The following is an 8874-nucleotide window of genomic DNA, read 5'->3' as shown; positions in this document are numbered from 1 at the left end:
ATAAACCGCTAGGGGCCTGTTGCAAAGCAGAATGAAAGTGTAAAAGGCACATTTTTTAAACATATTGAGTCATCCAGTTTCCTACATTAACAACGGTTGGTATCTCCTTAACATTATTATACGAAGAAAATGAAAATAATTAACCTAGGGCCAAAATTTAGATATCACAAGGTAGAGGGCACAAAAAAAAATTAATATAGTATCACTTCTATTACTTGGGAATACACCGATGTTATATTGTAGCAAAACAGTATTGCTTCAGCATTAGTGTTATGTATACACTTTTACAGCTTATATAAGTAGTCAGAGTTTTACTCACTGTATAGTCTCCACCCACTCCTGTTGTTCATATGATTTTTCTTTAATATATTTTTATTTTAGATTTATTTGTTAAAAGTTACTTTTTAAGCCTATAATCTTCTCAGTAAATCATACACAGGTAGAATGGCATTTTTTTCTTTTTTTGTTTATTCTCTATGGTATCTCCTTAACATGCTGATTTATTGCACAGGCTCTTTACCTGTGAGTTTTATTTGCAATATTATACTATAGAATTATTTTTGTCTCCTGAGATACATCTAGCGCAGGGATAGGCAACCTTAGTCACCCCAGATGTTGTGGAGTACATCCCCCATAATGCTCTTACACCCATAACGATAATTGCTGTAGGTTTGTTGCATTTCTTAAAGATATATAGGGGTTATCTCTTTATCACGAGCCCTCTAACCCAGAGCTAGGCTGTATAGCTCTGTAAAATGTGAGGGATCCATTTTTATTATCTTACTGTATGGTTTCTTTTTTTTTTTTTTTTTTTTAAACAAAGCTTAAACTATTATATATATATATATGCATTATATTTAAAAGTGAAACACACAACGTTTTTTTTTTGGGGGGGGGGGGGGGGGGGGGGTTGTTTTAATACACCAGTACAAAAAAAAGAGAAGTTTCTTTTTTTTCTTTTTTTGCACAATAATAAGTATTATGTCTGGAGCATTTTGTATGTAATAAACGAGCTTTTCCACTGTATAGGATTATATTCTAACTGAGAGCAAGCTAATATTACACAATATTGCCTATTAATATTGCCTAATAAGACTATTAGTCACTGTGGATTTCCAGCCAATTTGATAGGATTAAGGACGAATCCGTGTCTGAGAAGGGGATGACGCCTTTGTGCTGGAACCGATCACAGTTTCCACCCACCACTATTTAAACAGAGCGCTGCACTCTCTCAACAGCAGAGTACCAGGGTGAGTGTAAGCTGCAAGTCAGTGAGCAGAGTGACGGTAAGTGATACACTTTATTCTGATCCTTTCATTACTGTATTAGCCTGTCAGTAACCGGTCCTCCCCAGGCCAAGGGCTATTTATTAAACTGGAGAATGTTTGGGGGCTGGGAGTGATGGGAGTTATAGTCCGTGTGCAAGGTCAGGCAGCAGAATAAGGAATGCCTGGAAACCCTGACCGTGATCTGATAACTCTCATGAAGCGTTGCCAGCTGTCAGACTACTTGGAAGACAATACACCTGATCAATGTATCAATCATTATACAATGGGAATTCTTCATGGAGAGAGAACCAGAATGACAATAGAATGGTGTCTGAGAACATAGCTGCTGTTATAGATTAAGTGCTAATTATTAGATATAGCACGTGGTTTAGTTATTGCAATGTGATAGTGAATTGATTAACCATTAAAGATCTCGTGTGACATCCCTGCTTCCAGTCCCCCTTCCGTCTGGTGTGCAGTCTCGCCAGCCTGGCATTGCCCTTTCTTTGGATGTGGGATCGCCCATTTTGGGCATTGCCAGTGATGCAGTTAGTGTCACCGGTACACCCTGTGCAGAGCTCCAAGCTCCCCGTGTTGGGAAGAAGTCAAACTATTTGAAGTCCCGGCCAATCGGCCATGGCACTTACTATACAATATCCAGCGCGTGTCTTTCAGTCTGACCGCATGTCGGTGTGTGATATATATGTCCTATAATCTGGCTAAGGCACTGCACCCTCCAATCGGAAATATAGCAAGAAAAGTATCGGTAAGAAGAAATAAGATACTTAGTAATATAGAATGTGACACTTGCTATAAATAGTGTGGCTGAAATAATAGAGGGGAGTGTGGAGTGCTTCTGTCCTCTAACTCTACCTGCAGAAAAGAGTCTACTGGAGTCTACAAGTAGTTACACGACATACCAGTGTGGTTGCAGAACTGCTGCACTAGTAGTAAAGAGGCAGAGAATGGCTGTTAGCTACTTGGGGGTTATCCCTCATTTTTACTACCACTACTGTGTCTCATATCCTTATTTAGGCTCTGTTCTTTTCTTTTTTGAATTACTTAGCCATATAATGTGCATCTAATCCATCACACCATCAATGATACAACAGTGAAAGAGTTAAAGTATAATTTCTCTTGTTCTTGCAGATTGTCTAGGAATTCTGAATAATGACTGCACTAACTTACTCTGGTAAGTTTTGATATAAAATATTTTGGGGGTTATCAATTAAGTGGGAGGTTGGACTCTGATGAAATTCACTATTTAACCAGTACCTCTCAGCTGCCCAAAGGCTTCCTGAGTGAACACATTGGGGAGTCCAACTTGAATTGCGAGATCTCCAGAATTGGACAAGATACGTCTACAGGCTAGTCAAGCCACACCTCCCCTGGCTGACTTACACAGACTCCCCACACACTTCCTGTAAACAAAGTCTACATGTATTGGCTTACCTTACTGCACTGTGTGTTTAATATAGAAATTGAACCTACAACAGTCCCCTGTGTGAGATGAAAATTAAAAGTAAATATACTGTGCTGTAATATATATATATATATATATATATAAAAAAAACAAATAATCTTGCACTCCACCTGATCCGTAGTCCAATGCCCGGTGCTTGTCAGCCAAAATACAACGGAAGATTCAAAGATAGCACTCCAGGGACTTGATAAAATGTAACTTTTATTTTACTCACTAAAACATCAAAGGTGTCAACGTTTCAGCTTGATCCCCTCAAGATGTCCTGACGAAAGCTTGAGGGGATCAAGCTGAAACGTTGACACCTTTGATGTTTTAGTGAGTAAAATAAAAGTTACATTTTATCAAGTCCCTGGAGTGCTATCTTTGAATCTTCCGTATATATATATATATATATATATATATATATATATATATATATATATATATATATATATATAATGTATTCTGTGTAATTCACAGGGGAGATGTAATTAGGGCGCATTAACAAACTGATCTAAAGGGACTCTATAGGCACCCAGACCACTTCATCTTATTAAAGTGGTGTGGGTGCAGTGTCCCCGTGTATCCTTAACCCTGCAATGTAAAATGTATTTTATTTAAAGCTACGGAGAAATACTTTAAACTCCCTTCTTATTAATACCTAAGGACAATGATGAGCTTATTTATTATGGCTTCAATGTGGCATGGAGACCCCAAGCACTGTTAGTATGGGAAAGGTTGTATAGGTGATGGTCAAAACTTTAGACAAAATAATTAGACATTTCCTGGTCCTGTGTTAGTAATTGGGAAATCACTATATCAGAGTCCAGGTTTTGAGGAACCCCTGGCTCTCCCTTATAGGAGATCAGGGAACTGATCACATTCTTTCATGAATGGATTTGATTGATTTGGCGACCTCAAAGCTCACTGTATATCTAATGTCTTGGAATGGAATGATGGGAGAGGGGATCTCTAATGAGATCATTACCTCCCACCCCTGTGCCCACACAGAGTGAAGGGATTGGCTCTCACCATTTGGAGGGGCTTGATCTTTTGTTTTATGGGGTGAGGAACATTCAAGGATCCCTCGGTTATTCCGATTTCCTTCTTTCAGCAGTGCTATTTGTTATGATTTGCTATGCATGCTTTATTTTGTTCCCTTTATTGCATGATTTGTAATATAGTCTTAATTTCAGCAGGTCTCTTCTTGTGCCTTATATTTTGTTCACATATCATGCCTGTAAAATGTAAGTATTCATTTTAAAGTAACTGTCATTGTAACTTGTTACTATTCTTAATGAGAATATGGAATAACTTAAAGGAACACTATAGTCACCTAAATTACTTTAGCTAAATAAAGCAGTTTTAGTGTATAGATCATTCCCCTGCAATTTCACTGCTCAATTCACTGTCATTTAGGAGTTAAATCACTTTGTTTCTGTTTATGCAGCCCTAGCCACACCTCCCCTGGCTATGATTGACAGCCTGCATGAAAAAAAAAACTGGTTTCACTTTCAAACAGATGTAATTTACCTTAAATAATTGTATCTCAATCTCTAAATTGAACGTTAATCACATACAGGAGGCTCTTGCAGGGTCTAGCAAGCTATTAACATAGCAGGGGATAAGAAAATCTTAATTAAACAGAACTTGCAATAAAGAGAGCCTAAATAGGGCTCTCTTTACAGGAAGTGTTTATGGAAGGCTGTGCAAGTCACATGCAGTGAGGTGTTACTAGGGTTCATAAACAAAGGGATTTAACTCCTAAATGGCAGAGGATTGAGCAGTGAGGCTGCAGGGGCATGTTCTATACACCAAAACTGCTTCATTAAGCTAACGTTATTCAGGTGACTATAGTGTCCCTTTTAAAGAAAGGTCCGATACATGTATCTATAAGCAGTGTTTTTGCCCCAAACCTTAAGCCTACCCTAAATTTTGTATTTCGGTTCTCTGTTCACTACAACTACAAAAAACATATCAAATCAATATATTAAAAAAATCCTGGTAGATTACAGCAAAAAAAAAAAAAAACCACAAACTACAAATGGGTTCTTTGTTTTGTGTTTTGGTAGCTGAGTGTCCCTTTAATATATGTCACATATTTACTAAAACAATAGTGTTGAATCAACTGCCCCAAGGACAAATTTGTGTTTTAAAAAATCAGACTATTCTAAACTGTATGTGAATGTATCTTTAACTAGCTCTCTCTCCACTACTAACTCTGCCTCTGCCTCTTCTATAGTCTCTGACTGATTGCAGGAATCCTCTCCCTTCTCTTGGGAGTGTGTGGTTATATGAGGATATCTGAGAGTGTTGAATGAATTTTCTTTGGCAAAGGAGAGTGGAAACTATATGAACATAGTATAAAAGTATCGTAGTGGAATGTGACCTTCTCCAACAACATTTCAGCAGTTTTTGAAATATTGTGGAGGTATCTTTGTAAGTTCTGTGTTATCTATTTTAGAGGAAAGGTTGGAGTTATAGAGGTAGGATGCTGAGCTAGGGGCAGGGAAGGTTTAAGACAGGTAAAAGGAAAGGTGCAGAGATTGGTGGAGAATTGCTGATGGACAAGACAGTGGAGGTTCCTGTGAGATCAATTTATTTGGGGTTTGTCAAGTTGGGTATAAGGTATGCCGATACTGAAGGTCAACACATGATGGTGAAGATATGGTCACAGTGTTGCCAGCTGTATGAGTTGATGATTTAGTCCGTTGAGTGAGGCCAAAGGAGGAGGTCACAGAGAGGAATTGGGAGGCATCAGAGCTGTTTGGGGTATTGATGGGTATATTCAACTGCCCAGCGATGAGAGAAGGTGTTCTTCAAGAGAGGAAATAGGAAAGCTAGGATGAGAAAAGTGTTCAGGGAATAGGCAAGCATGACCAAAAGGGTTTGATGACCTATCAGAATGCACATATAGCCACACATTCTCCAGGAAGCTAGCATTCTATCTAATGAGCTTGTCTTCCTTTCAGTAGGTGAACAAGACAAGGAACCTTGTAGAGGAGTGTTTCTTGCCACTGAACAAATCCAAAATCAACACCTAGAAATTGCCAACAAGGGTGACAGGTTCTGCCGTCATACCCGCACTGACACCTCAGGGATTTTTAATTGTACAAAAGGACTAAAGGCCAGGTTTTTGAACCGCACAACTGTGGAGCTAAAGTCAGACGGAAACCTTCAGATCAAAGGCTGTCTTATGTTTTATGGGGAGTCAGGACGTGGCAAAACTGCCATTTTACAAAATGAAGGTAAGCTGGGGCCTGGGAGAATTGGGAGGGTTTCTTAAATCCTAATTCAGTTTTTAGTAATGGTCAGTAATAATGGTGAAAAGGAAAGAATCCGTCAATATCTACTCTTTTATTCCAGAGAGTAAGATCATACAGTTTCTAAAATGTAAATCTAACTGGCTGAGATCCAACAAGAACTAAAGATGTAACATTTGGACACATCATGGGGAACACCTCATACACCATCGTCATGAGACAGATAGGACGATATTAAATTATATTCATTGTACAGTGGGACAGGGGAATCCCAAACAAAAAATACACCATGAGCTGCCTAATGTGTTTTATTACTTATTGGCACTCATAGACCAGGAAGTAAAGAATTACTAATTTTATCATCTTTAAAAAGGTGTCATTATTCCTCAGTGACAGTTCCTTCCCTCATCCCAATAAATGTTGTTAAAGTATTTACTGGGAGTGCAGCAGAGGTAGATATAAAACACACCTACCTCTGCTACACTTTGCCTTTATCTTCTCATAATGCAATGAGGGCATATACCTTGTTACTATATGTTTACACTATCACAGACACTCACCATGGGAGTAATAATGACTTGCATAGCGCTATTTGCTGGTACCCAATGTGCGGCAAGGACTAAGGGAGGTACTGAGTGGAACAGAACTGATAAATTCCAATAAGTAAAGCTCCGTCAATATTCCAAGCAGGAAAAGTTCAAATACATTTTATAAAGTCCGGGTCAATACCAAATGGAGCAATATCTCGGGCAAACAAACGCCAAGTGTCTGGTACTGACAGAACAACTGAAGTGAGACAGCCAGTTGAGAGTTTAAACATCTTTTAAAACATATTTTGTATCTTTGTTTGCTACTGGCTGGTGAAGATGGTTGCCTAGTAACTGGGGCACGAGCAGGAATGGCTATGGTCCACCCCCCTGGGCTGTTCTGGCGCCTGTCCCATCCTCACCACCCTCTGACACATAGTAACATTTTAGGGTTTTGTAGATACAAGACATGCTGTTGACCTGGCTATTATTATTATTATTATTATTATTATTATTATTATTATTATTCCATCAAATTCCGCAGCACTTTACAATGGGTAGACAAACAGACATGTAGTTGTAACCAGACAAGTTGGACACAGAGGAACAGAGGGGTTAAGGGCCCTGCTCAATGAGCTTACATGCTAGAGGGAGTGGGGTAAAATGACTCAAAAAGGTAAGGATAGTATTAGACTAGTGACAGTTGCAGAAGAGGAATCAGTTGGGAGCTATTAACAGTTTAATTGATACGCTTTTATGAAGAAGTGGGTTTTTAACGATTTTTTTTTAAGGAGTGGAGACTGGCTATGGATTTCTTCATATTATTTAACTACATAGAACACATTCCTCACTTACATGTCATGTTATTGGGGAAAGTACTGCTCGGCCTGATATATTTTTATATAATAAGATATTTACTTCTCTCTGCTTTCAGAGTGTGGGCAGTTATTAGAAAAGATGGTTCCTGGAGATTCCAAACTGAATTTTACCACTTTGTCACCACGTGGAAACACAAGTGAAGGTCTGTTTAATGTCGAAGAAATTAGCCTCAGAATAAATGTCTTAGGTCTTGGAGGAACAGAAAAAGACGTGGTGACCCTCAGGAAATTAATGACAAAATAGGAAAAGGGGAAGAAATCTGTTCCCACTGCCTTTATTGGGTAGCTGAAGTAAAATAGAAAATACTTTATTAATCGATAGAGGACAGCTATCCAAGGTAAGCCCCAGCAAGGGTTGCCTAACTAGACGCAAGTCAATAGCAGCAATCCAGTATAGGATTAAAAAGAAAAAACGGAAAATGAACAGCAAGAAAGAAAATAATCATGAATACAAAGAAATACAATATATGTAAACAGAAGAATAATAATAAAACCGTGTCTAAATCAATAGATGAGTTTAACACTCTTGGTGATACACATATGTATCAAAAAATAATAAGATACAATGTGGAAACTCCCACAAGGCAAGTCTGCTCACTGTCGTTAGAAATACTCATAACAGTGTGTCAGAGGGAGAAATATAATACAGAGTATCAATGTGGTAGATCTCAATATATTTCTCTTTAGTCAAAATGAAAGCTCAATCTATTGTAATAATAGCGATAAAGTGTATCCGATTAACAATATATCAGTACATCTAGATCACATCAGCATAATATATTAGTATAACATAATACTGCATCAGTCTCATAGTAGTGAGAAAAATAATTGCAGCTAATCCCATACCATGATAAATAATATCGTCAAAGAGATGTTTAAATCTTTCTGTGCAAACATGGGCACATAATATCAGATGGATGGTGAGCTGCGACTGATGCTGAAATTAGATTCAAACTATCGTCAAAAAGAGTGGGGAAATTTGAAACAACAGCTAATCCTGTTATCCATTCGTCAGAAAGGTGTAGAGACCCTTAATAGAGATAAGGTAGGAATGGTGCCTTCGTGGGCACTCAATATAGGATAGGTAGAAAAAGATTGATGAATGATGCAGATGCTGATAAATCCCTAACTGGAGGGTTAAGTAATCAAGATATTATCGTCAATACAAGCTATTAGAAGTTAATGTCCTGATCGAGATAGGTCTACATGTGTCTCACTGGCGCCTAAGTTCCCAACCCGTGGTATAATACACTCAAAAGGGCAAGGGGGTGTCCGAGGACACACGAATAGAACCTAATTATGTCGGTTAATTTCCGATACTCGCGCCCCGACGCGCGTTTCACCTAGCTTCAAGGTTCATCAGGGGGAACTGGTTAACAGGCTGCTGGGGTTTAAATAGCCCGCCCTTGAGTCTGATTGGTTACGTCAGGCTCAGGGGATAAGGATTGATACGGTGGCCGAATTGGATCAAATTTT

The 8874-nt window shown here is 38.5% G+C and overlaps 1 long non-coding RNA gene across 2 annotated transcripts; it reads left to right on the top strand.

Annotated features, from left to right (window-relative positions):
• The first annotated feature begins 1244 nt into the window (after positions 1-1244).
• LOC134577838 (uncharacterized) lies at positions 1245-5807 on the top strand. 2 transcript variants are annotated; one of them, XR_010086061.1, is made up of 4 exons: positions 1245-1286; positions 2418-2460; positions 3930-3977; positions 5703-5807. It is a non-coding gene; the product is annotated as an uncharacterized LOC134577838 (long non-coding RNA). The 2 variants fall into 2 exon arrangements; XR_010086062.1 differs by having other exon boundaries at positions 3927-3977.
• The last annotated feature ends 3067 nt before the right edge of the window (positions 5808-8874 follow it).

Source organism: Pelobates fuscus, chromosome 11 (genome assembly GCF_036172605.1).
Source record: "Pelobates fuscus isolate aPelFus1 chromosome 11, aPelFus1.pri, whole genome shotgun sequence".
NCBI classification, from domain to species: domain Eukaryota; kingdom Metazoa; phylum Chordata; class Amphibia; order Anura; family Pelobatidae; genus Pelobates; species Pelobates fuscus.
Note: the sequence above shows the minus strand (reverse complement) of the source record. Positions and strands in the feature narration are given on the sequence as shown.